This window comes from Pezoporus occidentalis, unplaced genomic scaffold (genome assembly GCF_034315485.1).
Source record: "Pezoporus occidentalis ecotype Australia unplaced genomic scaffold, CSIRO_AGI_Poc_V1 ctg47, whole genome shotgun sequence".
Classification (NCBI taxonomy): Eukaryota; Metazoa; Chordata; class Aves; order Psittaciformes; family Psittacidae; genus Pezoporus; species Pezoporus occidentalis.
The window spans coordinates 447,678-464,312 of NW_026915802.1; the positions used below are offsets into that span (position 1 = coordinate 447,678).

Genomic DNA, 16,635 nt, shown 5'->3' on the forward strand with positions numbered 1-16,635 from the left:
CTAGGTTGGGCAAGTGCTTTTGGCATTCAGTTGCTGTTGCTTGTTTACTCATGTTTTCTCTGTCTGATATTTTACGTGTGTGTGTGCTGGTGCAGCTTTTCATTCTATGTGAAATCCCATTAGCGGTGTGTATTTGTTCTCCAGATAGAAGGGGGACTGGAGCCTTTGTCATGCCCAGGTGAGCCTGGCAGAGGCTGAGGGGAAGTGGATGAAGTTTCCTAAGGGAGAGTTATTCCATACATCTCACCATTCTGGAGAGATTCTGCTGAACCTATCCCATCTTCAGTAAAGCAGGGAGAAGCAAGAAGGTCAAATGGAATCTATATACATATAAACTCTTTTGTAGGGAAGCATTGATTCTGATAGGCCCAAGAACCACTTTTACAATAAGCTCTGAATGAGGTATTGCTACTGAGTTCAGTCCATGTTTAGGCCAGCCATCAAATACTGGAGCTGGCTGGTCCTGGGTTACATCATGTGAGAAATGCTGTGTACAAGGTGGGGGATTTCAGCAGTAGGGGGTTGCCAGTCAATAAAGATCATGGAAGGGTGAGGCAGAGCTGGGAAATATAACCAGAGAAGGAAGCTTATAATTTTTGCCTTTGATGGCTTTTTGTACCCTGCAGTGCTTTCCAGTCTGACCTTTGCAAGCTGGGTTCACACGGTCAGCACAGTTTTTCTGCCTTTGGGTAACAAGGCAAACTTATCAGACTTGCTGCAGCTTCTGGTGTCCACACCTATCTCCTCATCTAGAGAAGTGAGGAGGGATGGCTGGATAGAATAAGGTGCAGGGGAGTTACACTGAAAGGAGCCATCCAGTGCTTGAAATAGAGCTAAGTGGGGTGACATGCAGAAGAGTAGAAATTATCATGCCAGTCTGTACCAATTGCCTCCCTGCTCCTGAGTCCCCTTTTCCAGGGTGGCTGATACTCCAGAAGAGTTGAATTTGGGGGTAAGGTTTTTTTTTAACTGTTTCTGCTTGTTTGGAGTTGCCTACAGGCTCCAATTTTGGATATTCTTTGCCTTTTCTCCAAGAAGGTGGGTCCAGCTGGTGGTGCATTGGTGAGCTCAGGGGACAGCTCTGTACAGTTCTCATCTCTTTCTGTAGGAACTTTAGATATAGAAACAGCTATTGTGTCAGTATACAAAGCCTAAAAACAAATCAGGCACTTAGGCAAAGGAGCTGCCTCTCAATTGATCCATAAAGCCCAGCAGAGGCTCCCTCAGCTGGCATCCATGTGAAACTGGGCACACCATTATTCTCTGATGTTCAGAGGTTTACCATCTTATGAGTTTTAACTGAATATCTGGTTGTCAGAATGACATTTGTATGGGAGGAGGCAGATTATCCCAATTTACTATGAGGTTCTTGCAGTAAGTTTTGGCTGCTGTCAGTGAGACAGCAGAAGACTGGAGAGCCTGTATAGATCACATCATAATTCATACACCTATCTGATCCTATTTTTAATTCTGCTTAATCTGTATCTTCAGTGCTATACGGTGGGGCTGAGTCCCATGTGTTAATGTGGCTTCATATATTCTACATTCTTGAGGCACTTTTCTCTCACAGCTTTGCACTCCTTTTTCTGCTCTCTCCCAGAAGATATTCAGGGCCAGCTGACAATGGTAGCTCTAAGGGCATGGCTCCCTTGGGCCCTTTATAGTAGTATCTAAGGAAGGAAAAAGAAGAGTAGAGATGTTTCCTCTAAGAATTCCACTGGCATACAAAGATAGGGCTACTGTAGAGCACAGAACATAGGGGAAAAATTCCTATCTATTATCACTTACTATTTTCTTCCTGAAGCATCTGAATGAGTGCCTTTTTTGTTGTTGTTGTTTTCTTCTCCTGATGTTTTATTTTCCTTGCCACCACTGTAGGTGAAAGGTCATTTCCTTTGAACTGTCTATGCTTCCTGTATTAATTTGGAAATTCCAGCCCCATGGAAGTGCTGTCTGAGAGCAGTCTACATTGCCTGACTTTGTCTGACACTGGATTTCACCTACAATTGTCTGTCCTTCTATCTGGCTTTGTCACACAGAGGTTCTTCTCAGTCCACTTTTACCTTGATTACTTTAAGCGAGGCTGTCATCTGCAGCTTTCTACCACCTGTTCTCAGTTTCCAGGTCACTCAATGTATCTCAGCAGTCCTACATAGACAGCAGAGTAACTGAGTTTTTGACCTGGTCTCATGCTGAAAACTAGCTGCTAATTCTTTAATTTTTCATCCAGCTTTTCATTTGTGACAGAAATTTCACTCCACAAATCCAAGAATGTCTCTGGGAAAAAAGAAAAACACATTACCTAAAGGTCCAGACTGTCAACTGGTTAACTCACCAAGTTGTTCCAGAGGTACCTTGAAAGAAGTCCACTAAAGCAAAGGACCAACTCTTGTTCCAGAGTGAGAAACTACACTAACTGGTAGCAGTAAATTAAGATTTATGTGCAATTGTGTATAGTTCAGATAGCTGTAATTAGTTAAGCTCATAATTGTACTCCAGCTTGCATGGGTATAGGGATCAGGTCCTTAAGTAAGGGAATCAGGGAGATCCCCTTCAGCGTGGAATTCTAGTCTTCCCTCACATCCATCAGAGATGAGCTCAGTCTTTTACGGCAGGGAACCATCCAGGTGCTCACTGGAAAAGCTGTGACATATTGAGAGGAGGTATACTCTTCTTGAGCATCCAGTCATGTTTAGGTGCCCTGACTCCAGCCATGGGGAAGTCAAAAGCTATTATAGTCCCCACCCATGGGAAGTGGGTAATGATGTTGGGTGGTTATTGAAGATAAGTGCCTTTGCACTCTTTCCCCTTGAGGAGTCTCCTTTGGACTAATTTCTTGGAGAGGGAAATGAGCACTGAGGAGTTAGTAGGAAGCTGGTTTTGTGGGACACTTCACCCCTGAAGAAATCATTGTGGAACTGAGTTTTCTCCATGAGTTTTGGATGGATGCTTTTGGTATATCCCATTGTCCAGTGTTTGTCTCTCCCCTCATTCTGGCATTCCTGGTTCCCTGCAGTACCCAGCCTTACAATACTACTGCTATTCTCTGCTCACTGGCATGTGCTTCCCAGGTGCTTATACTCTCCTGCTTCTGAGACCGACCCTGTGATGACAGCTGCCTGCCTGCCTATCAAAGGCTCCATTTAGAGCTAGCCCAAGAGCAGACAGAAAGGTGCAGTGTTAGATCCCGAAATCTGACACAGTGTGGCTTGCCTGCTTTTCAGTGGGTCCTTGACAGCCTTTCAGGGCCAACTGACTATGGTAGCTGTAAGGGCTCATGTCTGTCAGCCCCCCTGCCAAGCACACAAGTTCACTTCCATCTTGGAAGAAGGGGAGAGAGAAGTGACATTTCACCGAGTGGCAGGCACACCAGGGGATGTAGAGAGATAAGGCAGGATCACAGAAACAGCTGAAATCCTGAGCGGATATTGCATTGCTGGCTGGATTGACAGGTTAAAAGTATTGCTGGGGCAAGTCTCACTGCTCCCTCTGTCCCAGAGGACTGTGCAGTGAGAACAGCATTCCGACCTATTGAATCTTGGCCTACACTGGGACCAGTTCTGACAGTCTGGCATGAGAACATCTGTGGGGAATTTGTTTCCAACTTTCAACAGGAGCTACCAATAGAATGGCTTTTAAAGTAAGTAAGTTCACTTAGCAAACAGCAGCAGTAAATGAACAGAAACACTGGCATGGCCAAGGATGAAATATTAGCATTTTTCAAATCCGTTTAGTGAAGACAGTCCCTGGGCACTGGTTCAGGTCCTTGTGTTAGGAGACTGTTTGCAAAGCACTAAGCTAACTTACAGCCAAAACCTGTCATCTTCTTCCTGGAGCTCAGGAGGGCAAAACTTGACTTAGTTGACAAACTAGATCTGGCCTAAAAACATAATACCTTTTCATTTCATCCATCCCAAAGTACTTATGACACATCAGTCAGAGCACAAGCTTCAGACAGCATTTTGGCCACTCCAGACTGCAGGCAGGAAAAGGAAGTTTTCTTCAAGACCCACAGAGATGCTACATAGGCAACAGCAAACTGAAGTGACATGTTCAAAGAGCACCACTTCAGTGACTACAGATGATCATGATGCATTGAAAAGACCCTGTGGCATCACAGCAGTAAGCAGCAGGATCAAACAGTCCTGGCTTGGAGAACCTCCTTGCACAGTTACAAACTGCTTCCTGCCCATGGCTGAGTTTACTGGGCAAGTGATGTGTCCAAATGATTATCTAGCCTTGACTGGTTTACCAGCTCTTGTGGGTTGCAGCACAAAATGACATGGCTAGATGACAAGATGACAAGACAAACTGTCTAGCAAAAGTTTTCCACTCTTGGAAAAATGTGACTATGTCCTTCGGTATGGAAAAAGTTGCATGGGGGGCCTTTTCGTCAAGGTTGCTTGATCCAACCTCATCTACACCAGTAAAGCTGGGCCAGCTGTGTGATGTGAGTGGTGGCCCAGCATTCCCTAGAAGAAATCCCATGTGCAGAAGATAAGGCTACAGCTCCTCATCTGGAGAAAGAGGTGTCAATCCTCAGGAAATGGATTTGAGAGTGGCATGAGGGTCTTCCCAAGGAACTTCTCTGTGGAGTCAGTGGGGAAACACTAGTGACTGATCAATGGGTGGCCCAAGTTGTTACCTATAGGACCCAGACCAGCGCACTCTCCCAGCAAGTGAGAGGTCCCAGGAGAGAAGGCGAGTTCTGGGAAAGTGCTTAGGGGGAGCAGTCTCGCTGGATAAGGTGAAGTAAGCCAGTACACTAGTCAGTGTCTGGCCAGAGGACCAAAGGACTGTGAGGAAGGTACCTGAGGCCAGGGAGGTTGCAAGGGAGGGAGAGGGGGGGTGCTTAATGCCTGGGAATGCAATATCAGCAGTGGGGCAGCCAGTAGAGAAATTGCACCAAGGAGTACTGTGTGCTCTGCTTGCTGACCTCCCCACATCACTCTCCATTCCCTGCCCACTCCTATACATGGCAGATAGAGGTACTGCCTTTGTTTTATGCTGTGATCCATGTCCTTTCTCACAGGTACTGTGATTCTGAAGCACCTCCTGCTTATCATTAATGCCCAGACAATTCAACCCAAATATCTGGGGCGTACTGTCCACCTCCTCCCTGTTGTGCAATCACAGTCCCGTTCTGCAGCCTTACTGCTCTGTTCTGCATGCAGCAGTCTCCCTTGCAGTCCCTACCGAGAGGTTAATAAAGACCTACTGCCTGACTTACCTTCAGCTTTTATAAACCAAAAAATACAAACAGCATGTAAGCAGCATTCATTACCTTGCATGCCTTCAGCTGCTTATTGGATACACATCCCCCTCCCTCCAGCACCTCTTTTTTTTTTTTTAATATGTTTTTTTTAATTTGTTTTGATGAATGAGTGACAACCCTGACACCCGATTCGCTGAGATTAATAGAAACGACACAATATTTACGTCGCGCCGACGAGCAATTATCCTGCCATCTATCTTTGAGATTATCTTTCTGATTGAAAACTACTCATCCGTGTAATCGGAATTATTTGGAATTAGAAGGGAATTTATGGCCCCTCTCACTCTCCCTCCTATTTGCCTCTGTCTCCATCCTTCTTCCCCCTCCTTTAAGAGGGGTTCTTTTTTCCTTCATTCCTTCCATACTTTTTTGTTTCAGCCTTGTGGATGGAAATGTATGCTTTTCTGTCTAAAGCTTTGCTGTACAAGGATGTTTGTGGAGATGGGGAAGAATGGGCAAGGCTGTGTCTAGGCAGGCACAGAGGACAGTGGTCATGTACAGAAGCTTGGGCAGCAGCTGGGGGATAAAAGCCTCTTCAGAAGAAGGCTGGCAGGGGAAATGGACACATGGAGTATATGATGCAGTGGAAGCTGCACTGGCAGTACTGCAGTGATAGGATAAGTAGAGGTACCTCACTTATCTCCCTTCTTTATTCTGTTTTACAGTTCCTTCCTTATTACTGTGCTTTGAAGATGTCTTTCCCTGGCCCACTGCTTAGTAAATGTGCTCCTTGTCCATTTATTTTGTCTGAATGCTTATCTGAAAGTCTTTTTTCCAATTCACTCTGTGTAGGAGAAGCACCCATGCCTGTGGGCTGCTTCCTGCTTGCAGTGAACCTTTCTGTAGCTGCTGCTGGTGTTTCTGCTACTTCAACAGTGTGTGGGGACAGCCTGCTGAATGTGTGGAATAGGGTCTGGCAGACTCACATCAGTACTGGTGTCCCTTAATACAATGCTATCTGTTATAGGGCTTCTAGGAAATACTCTTACTTCTCATAGCTTTAAGGAGCTGATAAGTGGTATAGGACCTCTAATGTTTTTTCTCACTGGGAAGAGCTGTATTTTTCTGCATTTTTTCAGAAGCACCAATGTTTCCCACACTTTTCTGTATTCAATTTTCATTCTTTTGCTGTCCTGTGATGCAAGGAAAGCAACTAGTTGTGTTATCTCAGATCACCTCTAGAGTAAGGAGACAAAACTCTCCCTTTTGGGTGATTACAAGATGGGATAGCAAAATTCATGTGTGTTCCTTCTGTTCTCTGGAAGACTATCTCTGAACACAGTCATTAGTGAAGCATTTCCTACCTTTCCCTTTTCCTGCATGAAGACAGAAATGGGACTATCCTGCTACATATAGAAAAAAAATCTGTGTTGCAGGTCAGTCAGTACTGAGAACTACCCCTCTCTAGATATACACTTCAAAAACAGCACTTGATTTTTTTACAAGTGGTTGTGGCAGAACCAGAGACAGTGAAAAGGGTGTCAGGGGATGTCAAGTATCAGAGACCTTTCAAATGGACCTAGTAGCATCTGTGTCCTTTGAGAACCACAACATGGAAAGGTCCTTGGCTCACATTAATCCTGCTGAAGAATAGAGAAGGGAAGCAATGTAGGTTTATGAACAAGTGCCATGTGCTGAAAGAGAGACACACAGGCTGAGTGTTGCACGAATACGGCCTTAACTCAATTGCAGAGCTACTACCTAACATACAAGCCAGGCTGACAAAGATGTTTGATACAGAGAGCAGTGTAAACAGTTAATGTTACAAAGATTTGGAAAAGAAAATGTGCTTTGAGGTACAGTTGCTGTCAGCTCAAGAGATCTAGGCCCAGATGGGAATCCCTGATCCTTCCGCCCAGAAATACCCAATGTTGTTCTTAATTAGTATGGAAATATTTTCCTTCTTGAGAGAGGGCTGTTGAATTGCCAGTGGGATACTGGGGGGATGGGTCTGTGCTCGTGTGGGGTAGGCTATCAAGGAGCTATTAATTAGGTTACTTCCCACTGCTGTTGACATGCTGGGGAAGGGGGTTGTTTGTGGGCAAAATAAAAAGGAAAGGGAAATGGAAAGACTGGGAACAAGAACGGAAAGCAAGAGGAAAAAAAGTAGTCAGGTAGGACAAAGTGCACAGGCTGAAAGAAGAAGTATGTGTAAAAAGACATTCCTAAGATTACTGAAGTAGAAGATGGGACACATGAAACCAGGATATGGTTAGAACCAAAGGGGCAACTCCTTTGAGACAGCCGCAGCATGGATTGGACACAGCCACAAGGACTGACTGATCCTCTCCTGCCTTGTCGCTGGTTTTGTTGTTCATACTTCCACAAACTTGTCACCAAAGCCTCCTCATGTCAGAGTAGCAATATTTTATGCCAACAGTCACTATGAAATAGGAAAGAATTTGGATGTGAAACTTCTTTAGTTGTAGGTTACCTTCCTTTGCTGTCTGGGTCTCTTACCCCTTCCTTTGGAATGGGATCTTTATTGGGTTTGATGAATAATCATAAAAGTACTAATTGGAATTTTTGCTTGGCTTCCTATATAATACTTCAACCACTTACTAATTTTATCAAGGTCTCATTGCAGTCTCTACTCTGTACTTCCAGTCATCATGTGTACAGCCCTGGAAGAGCCCATACACAAAAACCAGCATACAGTGATAGTGTAGCTCTCTATCTAAGCAGTAGGTGCTGCATTTACAGTTCTGAGAGAGTGCCAGAACAAGAAAGAGACAAGGAACGTTTGTTGCAGTGTGAATTAGAATAAGCAAAGGATCTGTTCACAGAGGGGAAAGAAAACTGAGCAAGTGGGTTACCTAAAAATATCAGTGCAGGCTCCAGGCTCCCTTGCAGAGAGAAGAAATCAGTGCAGTTGTGATTATTCAGAGAAAGTGTTTTGAGTTTGCAAAGGGGGAGGAGTGGACTGTTAAGACAAAGGCATAGCATTGATACCTCATGTGGGACTAACACAATCCAGACCTATTTACCCTGAGATCTCACTCTAGAGAACACAGCTGTATGCTGCATTTTCTTTCAAAAAACCTGTCTAATAGGAAGCTGGATTCTGAGCATGGACCTACCCAGCCTCCTTGGAGCAACACAGCACAGGACAAAAGCTATCCAGGTTGCAGTCTACCATCATCACTTCAAATCCTCAAGTTCCCTAAGAGATCCAGAGTGAGCACAGGTGGTTTGAAACAGAGAAATTGGTAAAAAGAGGGACTAAAACTAGAAGGGTAACTTTGCTTTCAATTCCAGGGGTTTGTGCACGACAGTGACAATTCATCAGCACATGAAAGATTGCTGTTAAAGCAAGCACATCTGCTGGGGGCCAAGGAAGCTCTTGTCCCTAAATCTGCCACCAATCATAGAATCCAGGAGCACTCATGGAGGTCTTGCATGTCGTCTTCCTATGCTATGTGTAACGCAAAGAGGGGTATGGTGGCAGAAGAGTGAAGCAGGATGAAGCTGAGCACTGTACAGCTGAGGGCTCCTGATTCCATATCCAGCTCTTTTTGGTTTTAAATGGGGTGTGTTTATTTGTTTGGTTGGGTTTTTCCAGTTGGCTTTGTTTTTAAAGAAAATGAAATACAGATTATATCACAACATGATGTTCCTTCGAAAAATGCTTTGTCAGTTTAACTGGAATTTATCGTTTGGCCTGCTATTCTAAGGGAATACTGCATATATGATCACGCTTGATAAGTTTGTCTAACTTCTGAACCTGTTATCTAATTTCAACACATTTCACACCCAATCAGAAGTCTGAAAGGTATTAAATTCATGCAAGTTTCATGAAATAGGTGACAGGTAGAGAAGGAAGGCCTTATTATTATCCCTTAGGGAAAGACGGCAGAAAGAGCTCACTCTTATTTAGAGTCCAGGAAATCCACATGGGACAGGGACTGTTCAAATGCCCCAATTACAGAAGAGTTCAGTTGAGGCTCGCATCTTACTATGTGTGCATCAGAGGATCCACTGTTTGGTTAATGTATCTTATAGATTCTCTAGTGACTAGTAAGGAATAAGCTTCCTTCTTTCTGGACATTCATAACACTGCTAATGCATGTGATTTCCCTGAAATTTAATAACAAGTAAGTAACATTGCAGTTTCAGGATAATGCAGTTAAAAAGCCTATCAAACACAACAGAGAAAGCCACTGGAAAAAAGGCATCTTTGTTTCAGGTACCTGAGAAGGCAATGAGCACCCAAAATTTTCAATAGAAGATTCTTTCAGGAGGTAAGTTGAGATGCAGCTGTGAAATCGCTGTGGTCTGTACAGACTGTATCTTCTGCCCTCTAATATATGTGCCCCAGTTTTCCTCGTATTAGCCTATCTTAGCACTGGTTTCACTGTGATCTTGGATCCCAGTATAGGTAAAGTGGTAGTTCTGCATGAATATTACTTTGGTAGGATATAGTTCAGCATAACTTCTTTGGAGATGTAAGCTAGACTAACATAAACGTGGTTATAGTTATATAACTTTGTCCAGTGCAATATTCTTATAAAATCATTCCTGTGAAGTGGGCTAGTTCCATTTATACAAAAATTAATGTGGACCAGGCCTCAAATTACAAAGTATTTGCAGTGGAGACCATATTTGCTTATTTACACATGCATGGTGTTTAGTGTCAAAGGGCCTGGTACTGAATGCTGCTTATAATAATAATAACAATAATAACAGCAATAACATAAAAGGGCTACAAGTCTGGCTGGGGAGTCACCACAGTGTCTGTAATTAGTTGTAGTAAAAATTATCATTTCTGAGGCATCTGGGAACACTGACTCTCAAAGATGAACAGTAACTATGTAGTCATCCCTGTCATGGCACAGCCTTAAAGACATTTTTGTCAGGGCACTTCCTTACTTTTTGCTTGCTCTGTACCACGAAATGAAGGTAATGGTTGCATGTTTTTTCTTTGCAGTCTTGCCATTACATGGACCTCTGAGGCTGCCCATTTTCATGACTCACTTAACAATGCTTCAAGGGGAACAGATAACATTTTGAAAGCATAACGTAGCAATATCGAAGCAGTTTCTCTACACAGACTCATTCTGAAAAAGGAGGTGAAACAAGAGTTTCCATTTATAGAGAACTTGGCTGAAGAAATCACTTTTGAAGGAGGGAATCACTGCACAGTTCAGGGCAGGGGTCTGCTTCCTGATATTGTGTGTCAAGTCTTGTTTGGTTGATGAAAGTTCCTCTTTGATGAAAGTTTTCTGGAGTGAATAACAATTACTCCAAATTAATACCACCACTCAGAACAATTGTAGTTAACATAGAAGACTTCCAAATAATTCGTCCAGAACTCAGTTTTTTGTTAAATTTCATTAAAGAACAACCAAGCTTTAGGAAAGTGTTTTATTGGGGAATTTGCTGATACAGACAGGAAATATGAAATGCCCTGTGGTTACAACCAGCAGTCCACCTGCCTCCAAATTAGAGCCTTGATTTCTGCCTGGATGCAAGCTAGTGATCAGTGAGAAAGTAAAGAAAATAACTTTTTTGAAACATAAGGGGTCTTCTTTGGAAACTTAAGAAGGAGACATGAAAAAATTCCCATGCTCTCTACTTTTTCTAACATCCTATTTCTATAAATTTAAAAATGTGAGTTCTGTCACCTGATAACGTGGCAAAAAGAAACTTCTCCAGAACAATGGCAGAGATGTAGCACAACAGCTCTGAAGAACGGGCTTTCAAAAAGCAGAAGGCAGCCTGCTTGCAGGTTTCCATGGGGTTTCATCAGGCAAATGAATCCCAGGATCAAATGGCAAGTCACCAGATGTATTCAAGAGAAAGTTTCTGTTCTTGTCTCTGCTACTTAAGGCATGTTTACAGGGCACAGGGAAGCACCATGCAGTGATAACTTAGAGTCTCATGGTATTCTCAAATTGAATTTATATAGCCTGGTTCTCATCTGGCTATAAAGTCCATATGAATGAGGCTATCTTTCTGCCAAAATCCAAACCAGGTCATTTAGAGCATGCAGAAGTAGCCCTGTGTAACTCTGCTTTGCTAAAGTATCCTTAAGTGCTGTGTGACATAAAACTGGGGCTGCTTCTCCTGGAGTTTCTGTTACCTGGCTGCAAAGTGCTTTGATGCATCTGTCCTGCCTTGCAAAGGTGCAGACGACTGAATACACCACTTTTTTTCACAGCTTAATGTTGCACAGACGAAATAAAGTTGTGGTTTCATGGTGGTTATGTTGTATTTTGTTTTGTTTTGTTTTTCCAAGCTTGTGAGAGCAGGAGAGCTGCATGGTACACAGCATGTCAGGGAAGAAGCTACTGTGACTGCTTTAGATCTTCTACTCTGTGCTCAGTGGGGAGTCACAGCCAGGCCATGTGTGAGCAAGTGTGTGTCATGCTAGTGACACATTCCTTGAGGGAGGGGACCGGTGAGGAGCTGGGCCTCACCTCCCAGCAGCAGCAGGGCCCTAGGCAGAAGTAATGGAAGGGACTGGTTATTCCAGGCGAGGACAGGTCCAGGTGTGGCAAGAGCACAGACTAAAGCAGCAGCAATGGACTGAGCAACCAAATGTCTGCACCTGAAGCACGGACTTGACAGAAACCTTCCTCAAGCAGCTGTTTCCAAGGGACCTTGGGTAAATCCACTTGAGGTTAAGGATTTAACTTTTTTTTCCCTCCTCACTGTTAAGCCTCAGTGAATGTGACATCTTTTTACAGGGAGTAGGGGGGTGGGGAAGAGGAGGGGAGGATAGAGGGCAATTTTTGCTATAGAGTGTGCTATACCTGAGCTCCAGCTCAGGTTCTAGCAGCTTTGAATATCTGCAGTGAACTGCAGGGCACCTTTGTTGGTGCCAACAAGAAGTTGGGGGGGGGGGCAGAAGGAGGGGCGGGGGAAGAGAAAGGGAGCAGGCACCATGTGCTTCCCATCAGGACCTCAGAGGGGGATGCTGTCTGTGCCACTTGCCAAGACTGTTGGTAGAGAAACAGCTGGGCTTTTGGCTCCTCCTCAGCCTGGCAGGCTGTTGACTAGCAGCACTGGTTGGTTCAGGGGGCAGCTGCCTTGCATTTCAGGGCACATTGTCCTGGCTCTTCCGCTCCTCTGCTGGGACAGCGTGTGTCTGTGTGTGTGTGCGTGCACACGCCCTTCCTTTGTGTCCTTAGTGCAGAGCATCCTCAGACGAAATCCTGAGTGCCTGAAACAAGCAGTAAAGCTCGGCAGCAACATGACAGCCCCAGCAGCTTGTCCTCCCTATGTTATGTGCTGTAGCTGTGCTTCTTCACCTGGGATGAGCTTAGTGCCAGGGAGCTCAGTTTCTGACTGGGGAACAGAGGAAGGGAACACTAAATCCTTCTGCAGAATCCTTCTTTCTTGCAAATATGGGTAACTACTTTTAAAGAAAAGGCTCCTTCCCTTCTCCCCTTCTCCCTCTCCATTCTTTTGGAGAGGAAAATGCTCTGAGTTTTGAAGTGCTCAAGGCTGCAGGGTGGGAAGGGTCTGGGTCGGGAGAGCTTTCAGAGGTGACTGGCAACTCTAAGATGAAGAAGGACTTGAGGTGATGGGGTGAGAAGGCAGAGGAGACTGCAGCAGAATTGTGGTAAAGAGGGAGAAACCACCTCACCTATTCACTAAGATGGAGCTGAGTGAATGTTCAGCAGAAGCTTGCTATGGTTAGCCTAAAGAAAAAGAGACAAGGGAGGGGGAATTTTACCTGGGTCTGTGCCTGTTCAACACATTACAAGGGCTTACATCTTTCAGCCAAGGGCCTGGCAGCCACAGAGTGGGCTCAGAAGTTATTTTAAATGGCACAGAACTGAGAGACATTAGCTGGAAACACAGATCCCAGTTCCCCTCACAGTGCAAGTGAACCTTGCCTTAGGTTTATGTGCTGAAGAAGCTTCTGTGAGGGTAATGTTTAGGCTGCCATTTCATGTTTGGTTTTATGCACAGTGAGGGAGTGATATTATGGTGGCAGAACTTCACTGCCAGAGAGGAAGTTGCACACGCATTGCTGCGTCCATGAACGTCATGTGTGCCTTCAAGCGCCTCCCAAATATGGGTTGTCAGGAGTTGTAGGTAGGGTTTTGGTGTGATCTGTGAGAATAGTCTCTCCCACAGTAACAAGACAGTTTCCAGTAGTGTTCAGGGTTATTTTTGGTGGCTTGTCCCCTCCTTTCAGTCCCTGCGGCATACCCTGCCTGGCACAGGAGCCCTGGCAGTGCCAGGCAGAGATCGCCTGGCTGGGAGCACTTGCTTGCCTGTGTCTACAATGCAGAGGGAATGCTACTGAACATGCAGAATTTGTTTTACTGTGGTGGGCTGACCTTGGCCCGCTGTGAGCTGCAGCGCCTCCAGGAAATATCCACCTGCTCCACTGTGCTTTCTGCAGCGGACTGTGTGCTTCGGCACCTGGAGCGCCTCCGGCCCTCCTCCTGCTCTAAGTGTCTACCGTTTCTCAGTCCTCACTGCCTGTCCTCTCTTAAACAAACACGCTTCGCCAGAGGCACCGCCATCTCAGCGGAGGGGCTCAGCCATGCCCTGTGGTGGGTCAGCTGGAGTTGGCTGGAACAGGCTGTGTCTGGCACAGCCTCTCCTCACAGGGGCCACCCTGCAGCCAGCGCCTCACTACAGACACCTGGTGCAGATACGCTGAGTAACGCTTGGCTAGTGGTATTTGGGGAGTGAGAGCTGCTCCCTCTCCTTCAGACGAGAGAGGGTCCCAACCTCAGGGCAGGGGTAAGGGCTCTTCAGACACAATCAACTGGGAGATGAGGCAGGATGGGAGATCAGTGGTGTTGGTTTGGAGTGGGCTCACGAGGGACCCACTGCAGAATTTCTCAGTACTTATTTCCTCACTTTTGAGGCTGAGGAGCTTGTGTGGCACCTCACTTTTCTCGTGAGAGCTCTGTTGGGTTGTGCCGACCTGCAGGCATGTTCTCAGCAGGTATGGAAGCAGATGAGCAGCCCTAAAACCCCTCAGGTTGCACATGAAGGGCTTCTGGGAAAACTTTCTCCTCCTGTGCGTGTCTGCAGCCATAAACATCCCCTTCCTTTGAGGAACTTCATCAGTTGTTTGCCTTCATTTTTACTTTTTAAAAATACGTTTTATTTGCGCAAGACACACAGAGTATGGATCCTCCCCTTGGAGAGGAGAAGAGGGAATGGTAATAACCCCCGTGACACACTGGGCATTTGGAAAATGGTGATGATCCTTCTGAGGGGCCGAGCTAACAGTCTGACTGTAAGAGGTTTAGATCTGGAGCCAGACATCATGGTTAGGCCTGTCTGTGGTTATAATGTAGTTGTTTGGGTTTTGTAGAAGTTGTCTGAAGGAATCTGAATTAAAAGAAAAACAAAAACAAAAAAACAAAGGGAAACCTTTTTCTGGCAGTCCTGGTCTCTATTTGATCTGGCACCAGAACTGATTTAAGTCTGTCCTCATTCTAGTTTCAAAATTGCTCTGAGCTTTAGTGTGACAGTTACCCTGCTTCCTCTCCCTCCCCACCATGGCCAAGGTCACTGAGAGCACAAAACTGTATCTCTTGCCTGAAGATGACCTTAGGCTGCTGGGCTGAGATTTGTCTGAGTGCACAGCTAATGCCCTGCCAGCACAGGTGTGGACTTGCAGGTGCTAAACAAGGTCCTAAACAAGTGATACAACAACAGCGATGAGTTTCTGCAAAACATCCACAAGAAGCTGAAAGCATAAAAGGTATCTGCCCCAAATGATGGAACTGACAGCCAGATGCTGGTGGAACACATTGCAGCATGTGATTGGAAGAAGATGATGGTGGTTTCCAGTGAGAGAATATCGTGTTTACACAATTTAGGCAGGAGTACATCCAAGAATTCTTACTCCATTTCACTGCTTTTTGCTGGTTGTAAACATAGAAGCTCTTTTAGGAACAGGCTCTGCAGTAGAAGCGGAAGTTTAGCAGGGATCTAAATGAGGTAAGGATAGAAGGAATTTTTCTGTCATACTGTATGTGGTAGACTGCAAAGCTTGTGTGTTTAAATGCAATACAGCACGTGATTGTCCTACTGCTTGCAGGCTTGAGTTAAAGCCTCACAAATTTTCTTTCCGTGTGTGTGTGTAGAACTGAATGCTCACTCTGGATAGCTTCTGAATGCTCAAGCCAAGCTATTTTTCATTAGCACATTGTTATTACTGGTGGACTCAGAAAAACAAGGGAGAGTAGCATTCTCCTGTGCTTGCTCTTGTTCTGGTTAAGACCAATGCCATTCCTCTGCTGAGCAGCCACAGATGGTGTCTCTCCATAGCCTAACTCTGCAAGCACCTGTGCCAAGTGAAGATTTTTCTCTGCCTGCAGCTCTGAAAATGGAAGAATAGATTTGGAGTCTCTTTCCCCTAATCCATGAAAGTTCCTTAGTCCTAACCTGATATGCTTTGCTTGAGGCTGTTAAAAAGTTTTTGCAGATTCCCTACTGCCAAAGAGCTTTTGGAGTCCTAATCTCCAGCTGGCAGGCAGCTGGAGGGTGGTAACATTTTCACCTGGAATGGCCAGGTAGGTGACTTCTGTTAAAAACTTGGTAATTCTTGTGTGGTAACTCTTCACATTCCTGAGGAATATCAAAATATATAGAAACTAAAGAAGGACTGAAACTTACAAGTGTATTAACCAAGCAGTGTGGCTTTCTGTGGTGATGGCAGAGACTTGACATGACAGTATGGCATGCACCATCCTAAAGGGTACATGGAAGAATTAGATGGTATGTATGGACTTTGGGTTCAGCATGTGCCGTAAATATCCTGCTGCCGATATTGGTTGCACAGAAAAAGAACATTGAAGTAATATGAAGTTTTCAGCATTAAAATCAAATAAGGAAATTAACCAGCTAAACTCCTAGCAGTAAAACCAGCATGCAGTTTTTCAGAGTACATGCTTAGTATCAAAATACATAGTATATTTAACTACATCTTAAATCAGATCAAACAGTCGTACTGCGTGTGCCAAGCTTCTAGAAAAGAGTTGCTACTAAAATTTTTCCCTTTGTTTATCTTTTATTCCTTATCTTGTTATTTTTACAATCTTGGAAGAGGGCTTTTTTGACATTCATTTATTTTATGTGAAAAGAGTTATCATTCCATAGTATCTTTTTTTTGTGTTTACCTAGTCCCTGTTTGAAGTCTGTGCAATTCACACCTCAGTAAATGCAACAGGGCATTAATACAGCTGTCCTGGAATGTTGGGTTTGTGAGACTTTCAAAGTAGTGTGACTCTGCCAAAGAAACTTTTTGTTGTGTGTTACAATTGTTCTTCTTAGTCCATGGCTAGCCTTTGAAAATGCAGAGCTGACTTTCAGTTTATCTGTTAAAACTTACATCTGTATTTCTGATACCAAAGCAGCACTGGTTCTGAGCTCTAAAC

General features: G+C 44.6%; 1 protein-coding gene across 6 annotated transcripts in view; it reads left to right on the forward strand.

Annotated features, from left to right (window-relative positions):
- Positions 1-12,382: 12,382 nt before the first annotated feature.
- ESRRB (estrogen related receptor beta) overlaps positions 12,383-16,635 on the forward strand; it is a 141,218-nt gene continuing 136,965 nt past the window's right edge. For 5 of the 6 annotated variants that reach the window (XM_062636122.1, XM_062636117.1, XM_062636121.1 and 2 more), the window contains exon 1: positions 12,383-12,628. The gene's annotated coding sequence lies outside the window, so the exon portion shown is untranslated. Of the gene's footprint in view, positions 12,629-14,645; positions 15,197-16,635 lie in introns of those variants that run through there. The other variant, XM_062636119.1, reaches the window with a different exon arrangement.